At 43.2% G+C, this 20,568-nt stretch overlaps 1 long non-coding RNA gene across 2 annotated transcripts; it reads right to left on the bottom strand.

The window, feature by feature from the left end:
• Window positions 1–2,073: 2,073 nt before the first annotated feature.
• LOC136626959 (uncharacterized) lies at window positions 2,074–18,696 on the bottom strand. 2 transcript variants are annotated; one of them, XR_010792722.1, is made up of 4 exons: window positions 18,622–18,696; window positions 12,113–12,168; window positions 5,474–5,512; window positions 2,074–2,397 (listed from the first exon to the last, which is right to left on the bottom strand). It is a non-coding gene; the product is annotated as an uncharacterized lncRNA (long non-coding RNA). The 2 variants fall into 2 exon arrangements; XR_010792723.1 differs by lacking the exon at window positions 18,622–18,696 and adding an exon at window positions 13,317–13,380.
• Between the last annotated feature and the right edge of the window lie 1,872 nt (window positions 18,697–20,568).

Raw genomic sequence — 20,568 nt, 5'->3', positions numbered from 1 at the left:
GTCTTCTGCACGGAGCACCCGGCTGTTATACAGCTGAGCGCTCCATGCGGGGTATGGAGAAGGCAGCTGGACCGCTCTGTTCTTCATACCCAACCTGTGTTCAGGGAGCGGAGTACAGCTGAAACAATAGTATCAGCTGTATCCCACTGTGAATTCCTTATAAGGCTCAATTTTGTCTGTCAGCACGCTGAAAGACAACGATCAGTGACAGCTTAACGAAAACTGCACGATGTCAGTGCAGTTAGACATCAACTATTATCACTCAAAAGACGGCTTTTGAACAATAATCGTTCTGTCTAAATGGGCCTTAACCCTTTCCCATCCAATGTTGGGCCTGCCCCGACATCATAATTTCCCTCCACAGCTCCGATGTCGGGGCAGGCCCGACACTGCAGTGCAGGAGTGCATCTGCACCCGATCATCAGACACATCGGGTGCAGATACACTCCTGCACTGGTCTTCATCGAGGACCCCCGAGGAGAAGGTAGAAAGGGTTTTCAACCCTTTCTGCCTTCTCCTTTACACATTACATAGCGCTCAATTAGCGCTATGTAATGCACGGAGATTCCGGCCGGCGATCATGTGACCGCCGGTGTCACCTGACCCCAGCGGTCACATGAACTCCGAGCCAGGAGCCTGCACCATGGGGGGCCTGCTTACCTGTCCGGCGTCTTCTGCATTCTCTCTTCTGTCTCCCGGCTCAGCGATCATGTGACCGCTGGGTGCCACCTGACCCCAGCGGTCACATGATCGCCAAGCCGGGAGGCAGAAGGGAGAATGCGGAAGACGCTGGACAGGTAAGCAGGCCCCCCCCACAGTGCAGTGAGCACCTGCACCCTCCTGAACTCTGTCAGTTCAGGAGGGTGCAGGAATATGTATTTTTTCTCATCGATTCTCACCAGCTCCAATTTACTTGGAGCTGGGGAGAATGGATGAGAAATAATAATTGGATTGGAAAGGGTTAAGGCAGAAAGCAGACAATAGAATATAGTCAGAAAACTAAGCCAGGTCATAAAAGAACCAAACAGTAACAAACACACACCAGAGCAACTTAGGAACTAAATGGATCTTATTTTGTTGCTCAGGCACAGAGTAGCGTGGTCAGACTTGGGGGCATTTTAGTGCACACTGGCCCTTTAAAAGACAGGGAGCTGATGCATATGCGTGGCAACCCTGAAGCTACATTGATAAGTATAAAAGTTCAGATATAATGACTAAATATGTTCTCCAGGAAATGCTCAACCTCCTCCCCCCTCCACAAACATCAAGGACATACTGTTTTCATAAGCTTTGGATAAAGATGTGTTAACCCTTTAAATAACAAGTATAACAGATCACTTTGATACTTTCACAACATTATACATCCATAATGAGGAGTGTAGATTCACATAGCTTTGAGATACTAAACAGTTACTATTAACTGCAGCAGTGTCTGGGTGAGTCACTCTGCTTCTCCCGCTCTCTTTGTAGCAGCTCCCTTCTCCTCCTCCTCTTCTCTCCATAGATTTCTATGAGCAGCATGAGACAACACCCACTCCCTACTTCCTTTTAATTTTGTCTGTTTCTCTGTTACTCTGTTATTCACAACAAGCAGTGGACAGCAAGTTGGAAGGAAGTGAGACTCCTAAGGGCCAGCACTTTATATGAGTGATTGTTCAGCACAAAAACATAATTTAATGTAAATAAAGTGACTTGCAATTTTACTAGTTATCACATTTACTATTACATAAACACAAGTTTGGTAAAAATTCAGTGACCATTTAAAGTGAAGTCTTGATTTGGAACCACTTTACAGCTAATGTAGAGACTTTGTGTTTTGGTGTGGCTTAAAACCCTTTCCAATCCAATTTCCCTGCCCCCCGCATGCTCCCCGGCTCTTATTTATTTTTGGGTGGCAAAGTGCGTTGTGGATTCCTTGGAATTACTCAACAGAAACACATAATGATGTCATGATGATTTTATTAGCAATTTTGGGAAAATTAAATGTGAGTTATGATCATTTGTAATATTCCTGTAAATATATGTATATTGATCAAACATACATGTATATAATATGATTCTATTCATCTCTGATTTCGCTAAAGATAGATATGGGATAGGTAGATATGTGTCAAACCTCGCCCTACATCGGAATTATGCAGGGAAATCTTTGTCAGACGAAGTCCAACACTGGATTGGAAGTGGTAAACCCATCGTGATCGGTGTTGTATTTTTCATTCATGAAATAGATTACGGCAATGTTCCTCTTTACATACAGTTATACATGTAGGTTTCAGCATTGCAATTGTTCCACATTGAATATTTTCTATTACTAGGTCACTCTTGTTGACTTATTTTGTTGCTCTTCTTTTCTGTTGCTGTAGTTACTCATATCCTTTTTGTTCAGTTTCAAATTAACTGGAACAGAAAATGCTTAGATGTACTGAACGCTTCTACACATAGAAGCAATACATAAGTGTATGCAGAAACATAGACTACTGAACTCTTGGTCATTTCTGTTTGCTAATAGTTCTACTTTTCAAACTCTTCAAAACAAAAGGGATGCCTTATAAACATGGAGTTATTTGTCTAAGGATAGGTCATCAATAGTTCTGAGGCTGGGGTCCACAACTCGCGACCCTGGTCGATTAAGTTGAATGGGTGCCTGCAGTCAGGACCACAACACACAGGGTGGAAGCTCCAACTCCTTTGTAGAGACCATTGTAGACACAGCTCCCATTAAAATCGATGAGAATGGAGCCTGCAATTACGAGCTTTGACCACTACACAGAGGTCATAGCTAACGGCTTCTGCTCCATACCTATCTGTTGTGGTGCCGAACATTATTTTAAAACTATAGCTCTAGAAAAATGGCACTTTTCTCAGTAGATTGTTCAAATCTATGCCAAAAGCTATGCCCTTTAGTATTAAACACAGCATTGTGAAACCTCCCATCCTGGCAGCAGCACCTGTTTACTTAGGGAGGAACAGAACCATGTATGTTTGCAGAGAAAATGTCACCTTGACTTCCTGCTGCTTAAAATTTAAAATCCCACCGCACCCTTATGAAGAAACCCCAATGGAGCTATATACTTGGCTAAGCTAAAAGACAAGGCCCTCATTGCTATATTAACCTTCTGAATTTATCTTCTGACTAAATGTGAAAATAAGTTTGTTACAACAAAACTGTATATCACTTGACAATACATCTTTAATAAATTGTGTATTAGATTATGTATTTTTTTTCATTTGGAGAAAGTATGTATAAAAACTACTGTGAAGCCTAGAAACTGGGGGGTGAACCTTCTTCTACTACCACAGATGACAAGCAGGAAACAGTTCCTATATATATATATATATATATATATATATATATATATATATATATATATATATATATATATATAGTTTTTTTTACTCTTTTTTTACTTTTTTTTTTTTATTCATTTTTTTTAATCTTTGTTTTTTTTACACTGTTTGTGTCCCTCTGAGGGACTTTAACCACTGCCCTGATGATCGCTGTCATAAGGCATGGAAGAGCAGTGCCATGCCTTATCGCTTATACAGCGATCTCGGGCATAGGCAATACAGACACTGGCGTCCTGTTGCCATGGTGACAAGCCGGGCTCTCGCGATGACATCGCGAGCTCTGGCCGGAGACACAGAGGGAGTCCACTCCCTCTGTGAACTCTTTCCCTGCCGCGATCTACTTAGATCGCGGCAGGGAAGGGATTAACAGGGGGGGGCGCATCTCCGATGCCCCCCGCTGTTGCAGCGGGACGCCGGCTGTGACTGACAGCCGGCTCCCGCTGAGGGATAGCGCGAGGTCATATATGATCCCGCGCTACCTCCAGGACGTAAGTTTACGTCCTGTTGCGGGAAGTACCAGGCTGCCAGGACATAAACTTACGCCCTGCAGCGGGAATGGGTTAAACAGGCATATCCATGCCCAAACATTCTACAATTTCTACAACATTAAATATAATCCTCAAAAAACTTCATCTACCACTTCAGATATTCTGAAAACTATCGTTCTCCCGAAAATGACCATAAAACAAAACAAACAACTTAACCATCCAATCACTGAAGAGGAGGTGGAGGAGACTATTAAAAATCTCAAATTAGGCAAGGCACCTGGCCCAGTTGCATTGACAGCCCTCTACTAGAAAAAATGTACCACATTCCTATCCCGTCCATTAACACTCATTTACAATGATATACTATCTTGAAAAGGTATCCCCGAGAAATTTTAAGTGCACACATAAGTCATTCCTAAATCTAATAAAGACCCTACTTCTTCTAAAAATAATCGTCCAATCTCATTGCTAAACATAGATTATAAAATCCTCACAAGTATACTGACCGCCCGACTTAATTGCTTTGTACCCTCTCTGATATGTGGAGATTAGAGATGAGCGAACCTACTCGTTTCGAGTAATTACTCGATCGAGCACCGCGATTTTCGAGTACTTCCGTACTCGGGTGAAAAGATTTGGGGGGTGCCGGGGGGGGCGGGGGGAGGCGTGGCGGAGTGGGGGCTAGCAGCGGGGAACAGGGGGGAGCCCTCTCTCTCTCCCTCTCCCCCCCCCACTCCCTGCTGCAACCCCCCACTCACCCACGGCGCCCCCCGAATCTTTTCACCCGAGTACGGAAGTACTCGAAAATCGCGGCGCTCGGGCGAAAAAGGGGCGTGGCCGAGTACACTCGCTCATCTCTAGTAAGAGATCAAGTATGCTTTATCCCAACTCGTCAAGCCCCAGACTAAGTAAGAAAAATACTCAATCTCATCCATACCTCACATCTGCAAAAAACCCAATAGTAGTCCTAGCCTTGGATATCGAAAAAGCTTTTGACAGTCTCTCCTGGGACTATATCTTTGCAGTTCTAGAGAAAGCTGGTATCATTGAGCTTATGTCACAGCCTTACACACTATACTCTACCCCTTCTGCACAGCTAAAACTTCCCTGCTCTAAATCTCAGACGATACCCATACGAAGAGGTACAAGACAGGGATGCCCCCTGTCCCTAGCCCTCTTTGCCCTGGCAATGGAACCCCTGGCCTGTATTATTAGAAGTAACTCAAACATTTCAGGCATTAAAATAAGAAAAAACAAGATTACAAAGTTAGCTTATTTGCAGATGACATTCTCCTCACCCTCACTAAGCTCCATGCATTACTCCCAAATCTAATGGCTACACTAGATGTTTTTGCTGATGCGTCGGACCTAGTAGTTAATATTGATAAAACAGAAGCTCTTTTCCATAACATACCCTTGCACACGCAAAAACTCAAAGCTTAACTTTGGTTTTCAGGCACCCCCACACTACATTACCTATTTAGGTATCAAATTCTCCCTCTCCTTAGAATCACTATATAAATGGAATTACCCTCCACTATTTAGCACAATCAAAGCTGACATGAAAAAATGGGACCAACGCACCCTCTCCTGGTATAAATTCCATTAAAATGACAGTACTGCCCCGCCTCCTCTACCTTTTCAGATGTCTCCCCATCAATGCTCCCACCGCGGACCTAAAAGAAATGCAACAGTTAATCTTCCACTTTATTTGGAAGAACAAAAGACCTTGCATCAAACAAAAAATTATGCACTTCCATAAAAGGGTCGGAGGCCTATCAGTCCCTAATCTGCAAAAATACCCCTTGGCAGCTCAAGTGTCACAAATTCCTCCCCACATGTCCACTGGGGGCTCCTCTATGGGTAGAAATAGAAACAGCTCTTGTTGCTCCAACCCACCTCAAAGCCTTTTTTTGGGATAAAAATGTAAAGACTTCAGCTATCCAACACCTACAACCACTAACATACCATCTCTTTCGCATCTGGAGGAAATGCAGATCAAGATCTCACTGATGTTAAATCTTCCACCTCTGCTACCCGTTATCCCCAATCAAGCATTTGCATTAGGTTCCCAAGAAAACAACTTATTATAGTGGCGAAACAGAGGCCTAACTCTACTCTACCACTACATGCCACATGGCAGACTCCTTACACCACAACAACTCATAGATAAATACTCTATCCCAGGACATCTCTGGTTAGAACTGTTACAAATATATAGCTTTATCCGAACTCTAATAAACAACATCTCCACAGCAAAACCCACTGTCTTTGAGAGACTATGTATATGGTTCCCCCTTCAGCCCAGTGAGATATCCTCTCTATACCAATATGAATCGGCCGGCACTGGAAGATAAGCTAAGCTTTCATTTATGCTACACTGGGAATCAGAACTAAATATCTCCCTCTCTGTACCTTGATGGCAACACTGATCCATTTCATATCAAAAAGGTAGCCATCTTGCTGAAACATCATTAAAAATACTTCATAGGACACATTTAGTTCCGCCGATAATCCACCAGTTCTCCCCAAGTACCTCACCAAATTGTTTAAGAGGTTGTAACTCCCTGGGGACACCCTCTCCTATCTGGTGGACATGCCCGGTCGTGAGGTCTCTCTGGAGGCGGGTGACTAACCTCATATCCAGAGCCCTGGGCAAACCATTCCCCCTCTCTCCATCCACTTGTCTCCTGGCCGGAAAACCCATGGGGGTTCAATAATCAACAGCATAAACTCTCGCAGTACATCTGTATGGCTGCCAGAATATACATTGCCTCTCAATGGCTTTACCCACCCTTCTAATTAACCCGATTGTAGCTAGAGTTTCCAGAATGATGCTATATGAAAAACTGTGTGCCATGAGAGAAGACACAATGGAGTTATTCCTAAAAGCTTGGCAACCATGCTGTTTTTTCCTGGCTATACCTGGACTACCCAGAGTACTCAATAGGGGATAGAAAACGAGCAGAAAGAATGTGTAAGATGGGTTGTATGTCAGACACTAAAGTACGGACCCTAGCTTCCTGGCCGTGTTTCATAATTTTAATAGCTCACATTCTCCCCAAAAGAAGATCTAAAAGAGAGCAACAGAAATACCTATTAGATTTCATGTAAATGGAACCCTGTGTGGATGTTACTTGTTTTGTTTATTATTATTGCACCCACTGCGAGGGGATTTTTCTGGCTGATCAGCATGTAATAATTTGCTTATCTTTTTCCTAACAAAAATCAGTTGAAATTAAAAAAGACATATCCATTAGAATAAGGCCCCATAGTGACTGCCGTAAAAAGGTGTATGGGTGATCACTAAGGGGTTAATTAGTGTGTGTGTGTATATATATATATAATATATATATATAATATATATATTTTTTTATTTTTTTTATGCTTCTCAGATTAGCAAAAAAAAGGTAAAAAAATAAATAAAACCCCACATATTTGGTATTGTCGCGTCCGTAACAATGCGTACAATAAGTTGCACATGCTTTTGACTATGCACGGAAAAAAACGCCAAAAAAACGCTAAAAAACTGAGGCAAAATGCTAATTTTTAGCATTTTGCCTCACTAAAAACGCAATAAAAGTGATCAAAAAAGCCGTATGTATCCCAAAATGGTACCAGTAAAAACTACAGCTCGTCTCGCAAAAAATAAGCCCTCACAGAGCGCCGTACGTCAAAAAATAAAAAGTTACAGGACTTTGAATGCAGCGATTTAGAATAGAAAAAATATTTTTTAAAAAAAGGGTTTTTATTGCAAAAAAGTGGGAAAACCTACAAAAAATGTAAGAATTTTGGTATCGTTGTAACCGTACCAGTCCGCAGAAAAATTGGAATGTCTCATTTATGCTGCATGATTAACGCTGTAAAAAAAAAATAAAAAAATCTATGGCAGAATTGATGCGTTTTCTCTCCCTGCTATCATAAAAAAAAAAAAAAAAGTTTTACAATATAGTCTATGCACCCCGCTCCGGTGACTTCTTACTTACCTTGCGAAGATGGCCGCCGGGATCTTCACCCACGGTGGACCGCAGGTCTTCTCCCATGGTGCACCATGGGCTCTGTGCGTTCCATTGCCGATTCCAGCCTCCTGATTGGCTGGAATCGGCACACGTGACGGGGCGGAGCTACGAGGAGCAGCTCTCCGGCACGAGCGGCCCCATTCAGAAGGGAGAAGACCGGACTGCGCAAGCGCGTCTAATTGGGCGATTAGACGCTGAAATTAGACGGCACCATGGAGACGAGGACGCTAGCAACGGAACAGGTAAGTGAATAACTTCTGTATGGCTCATAATTAATGCACGATGTACATTACAAAGTGCATTAATATGGCCATACAGAAGTGCTGAACCCCACTTGCTTTCGCGGGACAACCCCTTTAAGCCCAAAATAGGCCGTGTCATTAAGGGGTTAAGGCGTTGCATTGGAGGCCTGGCAGGGGTCTCTCACAGTGGTGTAGCAATAAGGGGCACAATGGTGACCCTTACCCCTAAGCTAGGGGGGTCAGGAGGCCCCTCATGACACTAAATTGCAGCCTATCACTGTGTAAAACTGAAATCTATTATATGGTGACTGAACTACATCGCAGTTACTAGACCTGGGCTATTGTATCTAAACTGTTGTGTTATATAAATCTGGTTATATATAATGTGTATGTACTCGTATTTTGGGGAGGAAACCACAACAGATAGCCATGCAAAGTAGCTACTTGAGAGTTCGCAGTAGGGAGGCCCAAACTAAACTTTTACACCCAAGCTCATGAGCCTGTCTGTATGTTCCTAGTCTCACATGCCGGTAGGACCGGGGGCTCAGCTGTCTAATGACAACCAGGCTCCAGCGCTAATGGCTGGGAGTGGATAAACCTCTGATCCCAGCCATTTAAGCCTTTATGAAATAGCTAATTTAATATACTAAACCTCACAAAAAAAACAGGATAGGAAGTGATCAAAAAGTTATATGAATCACCATATGGTACCATTAAAAGTACAACCCGGCCCTCTCCTCCCCTTTTCACCGTTGATGGAAAAGAAAAATGTTAGGGGTCTTTAAATACAAAAAATGAAAAAAATACACCTTTTTAAAAATAACTGTGGGAAAAAAATTCTCAAGACGTTAAAAAGCTATAGAAATTTGGTATTGAAGTAACTGCACTGATGCACAGAATTAGGGCTTACACATATGGGCATGATTTAGTCCTATTATGTGGCTGTGAAAATCATGGCTGCATAACTGGATGAAACTAAACCATTGGTTTCGCTGGTTTCGTTTCCACTATCGGGATTCTCGGGCGTTGATACTACATCCGAGAAAAGATAGGATTTGCCCTATGTTTCTTGCATGTAGGTAATACTACGTACGAGAAAGATAGGGCAGGACCAGTCTCCCCACTTTTTTTTAAACTCGCGCGGAATAGTTGAAGAGGTTACAAAAAAAGATTTTTACATTGTTTATAGACAAATACGCTCTGTAGCAGCGAGCGTAGTTGTGCATACGCCTGTGTGAAGAAGCCTTTGATTTAACATATTATTCATACCACACAGTGAAAATAGAGCATGCTGCATTTTTTTTCGTGTAACTGAAATGCACAGGAAAATACGTGCATGTCAACGAACCCATAGAAATCAATGGCTTCTATCCACAGCGTAAACCACATGCAAATTCTGCATGCACAAATGCACCCATGTGAAAGGGGCCTAATAGGCATACTCTACATTAATAGGCAGTGAACAGGAGTGTGTAATATCAAATCAAGAATAACAGGAAAAATGTATTTTAACCCTTTCCAATCCATTTATTTTTTCTCATCCATTCTCCCCAGCTCCAAATAAATTGGAGCTGGGGTGAATGGATGAGAAAAATGCATTTTACCTGCACCCTCCTGAGCTGACAGAGTTCAGGAGGGTGCAGGTGCTCACTGCACCGTGGGAGGACCTGTTTACCTGTCCGACGTCTTCTGCATTCTCCCTTCTGCCTCCCGGCTCGGCGATCATGTGACCGCTGGGGTCAGGTGGCACCCAGTGGTGACATGATCGCCGGGCCGGGAGGCAGAAGGAGAATGCGGAAGTATTACTTCCGCATTCCCCCCCCGGGTGCAGGCTCCCGGCTCGGCGTTCATGTGACCGCTGAGGGTCAGGTAACACCGGCGGTCACATGATCGCTGGCCGGAATCTCTGCATTACATAGCGCTAATTGAGCGCTATGTAATGTGTAAAGGAGAAGGCAGAAAGGGTTAAAAACCCTTTCTGCCTTCTCCTTGGGGGTCCTTGAAGAAGGATCAGTGCAGGAGTGCATCTGCATCTGATGTGTCTGATGATTGGGTGCAGATGCACTCCTGCACTGCAGTGTCGGGCCTGTCCCGACATCGGAGCTGTGGAGGGAAATGATGATGTCGGGGCAGGCCCGACATTGGATTGGAAAGGGTTAATGTTCATAAAATCATTGTGAGTCCCTTTCACTGATTCTGGAAAGTTTTCTTTCATACAAATGAACGTCAACTATTATAAGTGGCTTAACTGATGGATCTGTAATGGGAGCATTATCGTTTAACCTGTTTATAAATTAGGCAATAGTTGGCCTTAATACCTTCTCTGTATTCGTATCTGGTTGGGCTTTGCAGTATTGAACGTACTGCACAGCATAATACAGCCCTACAGGAACAACAAGATAAACTGGCTGAGTGGACAGCAAATGGCAAGTGAGGTTAAATATGTAAAACAAATATACTGTATTTTGAAGCAAATTATATGCATGCCATTCATTCACTGAGTGCCTCATCATTGGGTGAGTCTACTTTGGAGAAGAATTTAATGATTAATAATAAGTCAATCACATACAATGTCAGTCTGATGTATGGAAAGTGAACAAGAGATTCTCTTATATGACAAAGGGCGTAGCTTATGAGAAACAGTTTTACCATATGCCATCCATAACAGCTAGTGGAACCAGGGTGGCGTTATTATGACAGCCTGGTCCAGTTTGCTATGCATAAGCTCTGCTGTTTGCCTTTTACCTGTCACTGCAAAAAATCCCTGTGAGATTGTCCGTTGGCAATACCTCACTGGGGCCTTTCACTCTTCCATAACAGCTCCTATGGTGTATAGACTGATTGGTTGACAGGGAGGTGTGTCCCCTGATTGGCCAATCAGCCATGGTGTGAGTATATTTAATCTGGTAACACCCATATCTGGCTCATTCTGTAGTCTAGCTGTTTGTGTGCTGTGCAGTTCTCTGTCTGGATCCAGTTTGAGTCTAGTTCTATGTTGTGTCATATGGTAAAGTCTGCTTCTGGGGTTTGCCTAGATCCAGAATAGAATTCATGTTTTGTGGTGTTTGTGTCCCTCCGTTCATAGGTGTGTGGATGCCTGAATGCCCCAATAAATCCATTGGTGTGTGGATGCCTGAATCCCCTCTGTCAATGGGTGTGTGGACGCCTGGTCTGAAAGTATCCCTTTCTATCTGTAGCTGGTCAGACACCTGAATCCATGTTGCATGCTCACACCATACATCTGTGTGTTGAGTACCTCTGGGGTTTATCTTACATCTGCCTAGTTCTGTCATCTTTCCTACTTTCCATAGAGGACAGGCTAGGCCCTTAGAGATGCAGGTCAGTTCTTGTCAGGACGATCGCCCTGCTTGTAGGCTGGATCCTCTCCCCAAAAACATGTTTGGGAAAACTTTCCTTCTTATGTTTGTTGGTGTTGTCCTTTTTGGACCATTATGTTATAGGCCGGCTGTACACCGGTATATTTTCATTGCGGAATCCAGAGCAGGCGTCCGCCTCCGGATTCCGCAGCACATACTGCCCATAGCATGCTATGGAAAAATGCTTTTTCCTGCACACAAGTGGAAATTAACTGCGATTTTTGGAGGGAAAAAAAATCGCAGCTTGTTCTATTTTTGTGCAGGCTCCTCATAGACAGCTGCCATTGAAGTCAATGGAAGCCGTCCGACCTTCGGTCCTTCTGCAATTAAAATTGCGGAAAGATTGCGGATTCCGCCTCGTTGCTAGGCGATGACTAAGGAAAAGCAGGGGTTTCCAGAAAAAAAAATCTGTTCTGCGCATGTCCGATAGCTCGCCATGTGGACCATCCACAGTATAGAAAAGAAGAAGAAATGAGAGGTCCGCGCGGATGCCAGCTGGGCACAGGGTTGGATCCTGCTGCGGGCTCCCACATGTGGAATCCGACCCGTTCATGTGCAGACGGCCTCAGTGTGAACCTCTTTCTTAGTTTGTGCAGGTAAGGTGGATAAGCCTTGCATGAATACAGTACACAGGTTACCTTGCAATCTTGTACTCTAACCATCAGTGTGTCAGTGGTGGTAAGAAGAGAGAGATCTGTGAAGAAAGAATAAAAATGAACAACGATAATAATAGTTTAGTGCAGTGTAGTGTAGGGTGTGACCTGTCAGTATATTGGTCAGTGTAAAGTGTGATCAGTATGTCAGTCAGCGTAGAGTTAGTTCAGTGTCCATGTACTTGGTGTAGTGATTGATTCTCTCAGTAGATTAGTCAGATATGGAGCACATATGCCACACTTATGATCACTCATATAAAATCAGGCCGGCAATGGAGCGCTTCAATGCCAAGTTTGCTCAGGCATACAAACCTGAGAAAAACATTTCTGAAGATGATTCCCTGCCCAGTAAGAGGGCTCAGTATGGCATGAAATTGTACAAGAGTACATCAGGGTACACCTATAAGTTCAGGATTTACACCAGAATTGAGCCCCTAGTATGCTCTCCCCCTCCTGGGAATTACAGGAAAGATTGTATGGGAATTGGTGTCCCCACTACTGGATCAGGGTTACCACCACCTCTACCTGGATACTTTTTACACCAGTGTTCCCCTATTCCAGAGCCTTCCAGAAAAACTGGGGCATATAAAACTGTTATAAAACAAACAGAAAAGCCTCCATAAGTCACTGCTTGTGCAAATACTCAGAAGGCACTAGACAGCGGTAACATATTGTCACAAGAGGGATGTCCTTATACTGAGCACAATACACGGCCATAGCATATCCCCTGCCCAGTACAAGGTAGCCAGACTGCGCCCTTTATTACAATAAGTACATAGGAGGGGTTGACCTGTCAGATCAAGTACTCGAGCCGTACAATGCCATGTGGAAAACAAGGGTGTGGTATATAAAACTGGCCATGCACCTCATATAGGTGGCACCATATAATGCATACATGCTATATCTATATACAGTCCAGAGAGGCATCTTCCTTGTATTCCAAGGCCCTAATATTTGTGGTTCAGGAGGGGGAGGCCAGTACTTCTGGAAGCGAGGCTACACATATTGTACCTGGGCAACACTTTACTAGAGAAATCCCCCCACTGGAAAGAAGGGAAGGACCCAAAAAAGGTGCAGAGTCTGTTAAAAACAAGGGATAAGGAAGGATACCATTAATCACTGTGAAATGTGCCCCCCTTGCCTGTGCATAAAAGATTGCTTCAACATATACCACGTGTGTATGTAGTACTTCTGCTGATGCTGGGTTGATGTTCTTCTAGGGCACTGTCCAGTTCTCTTCATGTATCGGCCCCATGTACTGCTATTTGTTCTTGAGACTGTGCTGGCAGACACAGCAAACCTTCATATGGAGGAGGTTCATATGCAGGAGCAGGACTACCTGTACAACCTGATTGGGCTGCAGGTATTGTGTCATACTACCAACAGTGACAAGGACACTAGCAAAACTAGAGAAGAATCAGTCAGAAAGGATAAGTAGAGAGTGAGGGAGCATTCACATGGTGTTCTTTACATGCGTAGTATTCTGTCTGCGGGTTCCATCACAGGTGCTGAACATGGTATTGTGATGGAACTCTTGAATGGAACCAAACACAACCATTCACTGTCATTAGTCAAACAGACACATCTCTTTGGTGTCCACTTGACAAGGGTTCGGTTCATTTCCACTATGTTTGGCGTCTACAACAGTGTAGCTGACTATGTCCTCTAGTAAACCTCATAGTCTACTGTGGCTGAGCCTTATTATTGTGTCAGAACCAGCGGGGTGATACAGGGAACTCTGTTTCTGCATTCTTGCAGTTATTTCACAACCATTTCTTCAGAATTTAATAATGCCAATTATATACACAAATCTCAGTTCTCAATTGCTTTTCCTCTTACGCCCATGCTTTACTCACAGCTCCAGAGTTAGTTCACATATCAAACTGTTTAATAAAATATTAAAAGACAACCTCGTACTTGTCTTTCATACAATAAACCTTTATTAGAATTTATTGCACATTTTCAAAGACTCTCATCAACTGTTGATTAGGACTTATGTGTCATTTATAATTCAGTGTGGTCAAATGACTGTGCTGACCGAGGATGTCCTGTAGACAATGAAAATCCTTCAGATTTACTCATCATATCAGTGGTTAGCATTACTATTTCTTATTAATGCCCCAGAATGCAGGCACAGTATGGATTACATCAGGCTAGTATGGCTGAATAGCTTCAGAAACCAATGTATCGGCCTCCAGAGCTGAACAAGAACCAGTTCATGGTCTGAATTCTTTTCTTTTTGTCTGATCTGGGTCTGAATTAAAGGGGTTTTCCAGTGAAATACTATTGATGACCTATCATCAGGATAGGTCATCAATAATTGATCGCCTAGGGTCCGTTGCTCGGGACCTCAACTGATCAGCTGAGTGGGCGCATGCTGTCAGCGCTGCAATAACACAGTGGGCGGAGCAAAAGCCTCCACGCCAACCTCTGTATAGTGGCCAGCGCTTGTAACTGCAGGCACAGCTCTCATTGAAATCAATTGGAGACTTCCGCTCCAAATACACACAGGTCGGAGCAGAAGCCTCCGTGCTGACCTCCGTATAGTGGCCGGCGCTTGTAACTGCAGGCACGGATGCCGAGCGATCAACTATTGATGACCTATCCTGATGATAGATGATCAATAGTATTTCAATGAAAAACCCCTTTAAGTTAGGAGCGTTGCCTGTGGACTGAATATATTCAGGGGGTTTGATATAGGTTCTGATATTAATACAGTATAATGTTTTTATATAGTCTGGGGTTATATATTACTACAGGGGGCCTAAATATATTTAGCACTGCCATTTAATCTAAGACATGCCCCTAGAGAAAGGCCACTGCCAGCTATTCAAGTATCAGCCTATGAAGGGCTCTCTCAATTCAACATCTCTAAAAAGGGTAAGCTTTTATTTACATACATCCCATTTAGGCCAGTGTCATATGCATATTTATGAGCGCAGTGTTTTTGTGGAATGAACAATCCTTTTTTGCCCTTGCATTGGTGTATTTTACTGTACTTTGTTTACATGCAAGGCATGTGCTTTTGCATGTGGCAAAAAAAATAGGCACCAATTGAAAAGACTAATTGGTCTAATGAGTTCTAGAATGTGTTCTTTTTCCTGTGCAATTCAGCACTGTTTCACACATCGCCGAGCATATTTTGCATGCATTCGTGCATCCCCATTGACTTCTATGGGCACTTTTGGTGCACAAATGCTCAGGAAAATAGAGCATGTTGCAATTTTTTTGCATGACCGAAATGCACAGGAAAAAAATACACACAGTAGTTGGCTTAAGGTACGGTTACATGGGGCGATTATCACCCGAATTATCACTGGAAACAGCAGGTGATAGTCATCCCATATACAAGTGGCCATTAACAGGGCAATGAGTGACAGATCGCTCACTTGTTGGAGTCACTTGGTTACTAGCAGAACTAAAAACCAAGAGACTATTGGTCTGTGTAAACAGGAGTTGCTTAATCTTTGCGTGACTGCCTGTTTGCAATTGCAGCAGGCTGGAGTTGGCAGGAGTAGCTTGAATGGGTTCTCTAACTACTGCTTGTATCTCGTTGGTGGCTTCTCTACTTAGAACGATGGCTCATGCAGCAGGCGGATTACATCAAAGATTGTCAGCGGTAACAATGGTGTAGATGTCATGTGACGCCAGTACCTTTTAACGTAATGTACCATTGAAATAAAGAGACCAGTCCGTATAAGTAGTAGTAAGCCAAAGGCACACAGTTTACTTAAAGCTGGCAGTTTGATGACACAGTACACAGTTGTCAATTGAACACTTGGTAACCGTTTCAACACTTCTCGGTCTCTCTAGATGAAGTACAATCTCCCCTCAACTCTGTCTCTTGAGGGATAAAGCTACTGAGTTAAGGTCCAAACTTGTGACATTGGAAGGTTACTTGTGGAGGAATGGAGAAAGTGGAGCAAACTCTCCTGTGGTCTCACTAACATCTGCTTTTGCAAGGACAAGATAATTCCCAGTTTAAATGGCCACTCTTCATCCAGATTCTGTAGGGCCTGCCCTGGTTTAGGTTCCCACTTAAACAGGGAGAAAAAAAAAAACTCTCTGCCGGCTAGGTCCACGACTCAAATCCTAGCTTTAACTGAAGAGGACTTGGCCTAGGATAAGCCGAGCTTGACTGGGGCTTAGCTCAGACAGGCTGGTCTGAGCCTAAGCTTGACTCCCCACTTCTCCTATCCTCTCTTCTCTCTCCTTCTACTACACTCCTTTAAGCCTCTGCTTACTTTAACTCCTCCTCCTAACCAATCCTAGGGATGACTGGCAAGACACAGAACAGGACATATATAGACATTCCACATGAGGTAGCTAAGTGCTGTGGGGCACTAACTCCAGGCCACTACACAGTGAATGGAGGCGGGTGGTCCAGAACGATTTCCAGCCCGCTCTGCCTTCATTCTCTGAACAACTGTCATTCCTGTGTAAAGCATTAAAGTAACCTTATAACAAAAACTGCACCACCTTTTGACACAATTTTTGGTGCACTGTGTTGCAATTAGGCCTTTTCTACGAAGCAGCACACCTGTCAGATACAACAAAAAACTGTCCAAAACACACAGTAGAGGTGGCAGAAAGGGTGTTTGACAGCTTTCTGGCACAATTTGAATTTTCAATAGTAAAGAAGCACCAATGAGTTTCCACCTATCAGGAAAGTGTGTTATATGTGGTCTCCAAACACAGATTCAGGTCTCTACACTTATCACTGAACAAATGTTGGTTATGAAGCAACAGGAGTGGGTCTAGTTACTGGAATACTGTTTGTTTGTCACAGAAGAGATATGTTGCAGATAAATGTTTTTTTCCTAGAATACTGATAGGACTTTAATATCACATCCAGGAAAGATGTACACAGGGCACATGCAGAAATTTGTGCACACACTTTATAGAGGTTCTGTCCACAGATATTTTAGTTTTTTGTGAGCATACTTCAGCACATAGTAGATAATCACATTGACAAAAACATGAATGACAATTTATTGGCACTTCTGCCAGCCTGGTAAATATTGCATCTGGGTACCCACAAATTACTCAAAAACACACTTTTTCAAGTACACGTGCCAGTGGGTTTCCTGTGCTAAAGGGGTTGTCCCACTTCTAGCTGTTTTGCTGCAGGACGCTGATGGCTCTGTACAGTGTGCAGTGGCCCAAGTTGGTACTACAGGCTGAGTCCTAATGTAGTATCAACTCGGGCCACTGCACAATGTATGGAGCTGTACTCTTCCTGCAGCAAACAGCTAGAAGGGGGACAACCCCTTTAAGGATATGCAATAGAGGATTCTGGTTTCCTGCCCCATTATGGGAGCAGGAAAGGGGAATCCAATGGATGAGCTGACCCGTTTCATGACAGAACCAAACGGACCCCATTTATTATAATGCAGTTCATTCAGTTTCAGTTCAGCTGACCAGCCTTATACCAGACAAAAAGCCATGCATGCAGGACTCCTTTTTCTGGCATTTCATGCCGAATTTGCGACAGGGCCTCCGAATGCAGGTGTGAACAAAGCCTTACTCATGTCACTTCCTCATAAGGAGGAAACCAACTGGTCTGAATAGAGTCTCCAGTTTTAGTGTTTTATATTGTTATTTCTACTTTAGCCTTTATGTACATTATTATTATTATTCATACATTTGTTGGATTGATATTGTGCAGCCATTTACTTTACAGACAGCTGATCTGATGTGCATATGGCACAATTGTTAGTTCACTGTACTAGTACGTATATACTTGAATAAGGTTGCCTGCTTTTACATGGGCCAGGAATTAGCCTGCAAGACGCACAAAAATTAGCATCTGCGAAATTCCACATGAAAATCAGCAGGTCTAACTGCACATTTTGATGCAGAATTGCAGGCAGGTTGTAAACCATTTTCAATTCCAAATCAAAATTTGCAGGTAGCTTGTGGATTTTGGAGCAGAATTTACTGCTGCTTGCGGTATGTCCTGTGGACTAATTCTGGCCCATGTGAAAGCACCCTTAGGCCCAATGTCCACAGGCATGTTTGATTTGCAGAATCCGATCGGGTGCCTGAAAATCAAGCTGCCCATAGGGAAACATGGGCGTCCACAAATGAAATAAAGCATATGGATTTGATTTGCAGACCTTCTAGTCCAGAAAACAAATTGCAGCATGCCCCATTTCACTGCAGATCCCACACGGATGGCTTCCATTGAAGTCAATGGATGCTGTCCGATCCGTGGCTTGTCTGCAATTGAATTGCGGACGGGCCGCGGATTTCGCGGGAAAGCAGGAGTTAAAATACACATCTGCAGTGAAGAAAATGAAGACCTGCAGTGTCCTTGGCCACGGGCAGGGTCGGATTTTGCTGCGGGCTCCGGCATCGGAATCCAATCCACCCTTGGTCGTGAGGCCTTAGCGTCTTAAAGTTTGCTCAAGCCAGACTAAAGCTCTTGTTGGTCTGCCTACTGAGTATAGACTGCTTAAGCTTCCTGATGCTTGTGCAGTGCTAATATTTACCAGGTTTTGTACATTTCTGCTCGCTTGCACAACAGTGTTGACACTTTCTCCTGAAATAACATCTGTTCTCTTTCCCTTCCTCTTCATTTTAATTTCCACAGAACAGTAAAGTCACAGTAGATTTCCACACCCTTTCTGCTATTGGCATCCCAGAAGCAATAGAATATGAGCAGATATGTTAATTTTCTATTTGTGGATGTGTTTAAACTAGTAATACAATCTTGGAATTGTTATATATTTATATTACTAAGTGGAAGTTTTATTTATGATGTTTAACCTTTTCCTATATATTCTGTATAGTTTGTCTTAATATTGTTTAATAATAACAAATGTAGCACAATATTGACCTATGGGTAGATGACCAAACACCTTGTGAGGCTACCTACACACGGGCAAGGGTAATATCACACTCGGCAACCTGTGTTGTACCTGCGGATGCAAGGCGATTTTCACGCAAAAACACCTTGCATCTGTGACATTTCGATCCTCTCGCACAAGTTTCATGTGCAATAGAGAATTGAAAGTGTTTCCCATTGTTTTCAATGGGAAATCTCGCATCGTACTCACATGCGAGAGCCATGAGATGCATTAAAGGTTTCCTTAAAATCAATGGGTGATGCGTTCCGAGGAACACGAAAAGACAGGACATACTGCATAACAGTGCAGGAAAACACCTTGCTCGTGTATATGATTTAATTCAAAAGATTGGGGTTCATATACATGTAAGATTTGTGTGTCTCACAATGCACAAATCTTGCATGTGTAAGCGTCCTAAAGAGATTCTCAAAAACTCCAAAAAATTGCTGCTAGACAGTGACCTATCTCCCATGGGAACAAATAATCAGGCATGTTAAAATCCAACATGCCCAGTCCTTCACCATATACATACTAGTAATTATTAGGAAATTATAATACCAGTGTACTACATGCTGCATCCATTATGATACCCACACATCACACATAGCTCTACTACATCCATTCTGATTCCCACACATTACACATACAGCTCTACTACATCCATCCTGATTCCCACACATTACACACTCCACACATTACACACACAGCTCTACTTCATCCATCCTGACCCCACACATTACACACACTGCTCTACTACATCCATCTTGATTCCCACACATTACACACACAGCACATCACACACCGCTCTACTACATTCATTTTGACTCCCCACATTACACACTCAGCACATTACACACACAGCTCTGCTACATCCTGATTTACACACACAGCTCTGCTACATCCTGATTCACACACACAGCTCTGCTACATGGTATATCCATTATGATCCCCACACATCACACACACAGCTCTACTACATCCATATTGATTCCCACACATTACACACAAAACACATTAAACACGCAGCTCTGCTACATCCTGATTCACACACACAGCTCTATTACATCCATCCAGACCCCACATATCACACACACAGCTCACCTACATGGTACATCCATTATGATCCCCACACATCACATTACACACACAGCTATGTTACATGGTACATCCATTATGATCCCCACCCATCACACACAGCTCTACTACATCCATCCCCACTCCACACATTACACACACAACACATGACACACACAACTCTGCTACATCCTGATTCACGTATACAGCTCTACTAAATTTATCCTGATTCACACACAACACACATAGCACATGACAAATAAAGCTCTGCTACATGCTGATTCACACACATTACACACACATAGCTCTGCTACATCCACATCCATCCTGATTTCCACACCTCATCAGACTCCTGGATACAGTGATGAGCCTCTGGTCATGCGATTCCTGACTCCACCCACACAGGTGATCACATGATGGTGATGTCATCACAGGTCCTGGTAGTAGCTGCTGTCAGTTTATCCAGTATACAATACTTTCTACCAAACTGCATAATAGCTCCTCCCCCAGCAGTAA

This window comes from Eleutherodactylus coqui, chromosome 5 (assembly GCF_035609145.1).
Source record: "Eleutherodactylus coqui strain aEleCoq1 chromosome 5, aEleCoq1.hap1, whole genome shotgun sequence".
In the NCBI taxonomy this organism is placed as follows: domain Eukaryota; kingdom Metazoa; phylum Chordata; class Amphibia; order Anura; family Eleutherodactylidae; genus Eleutherodactylus; species Eleutherodactylus coqui.
This window is presented reverse-complemented; position numbering and strand designations above follow the sequence as displayed.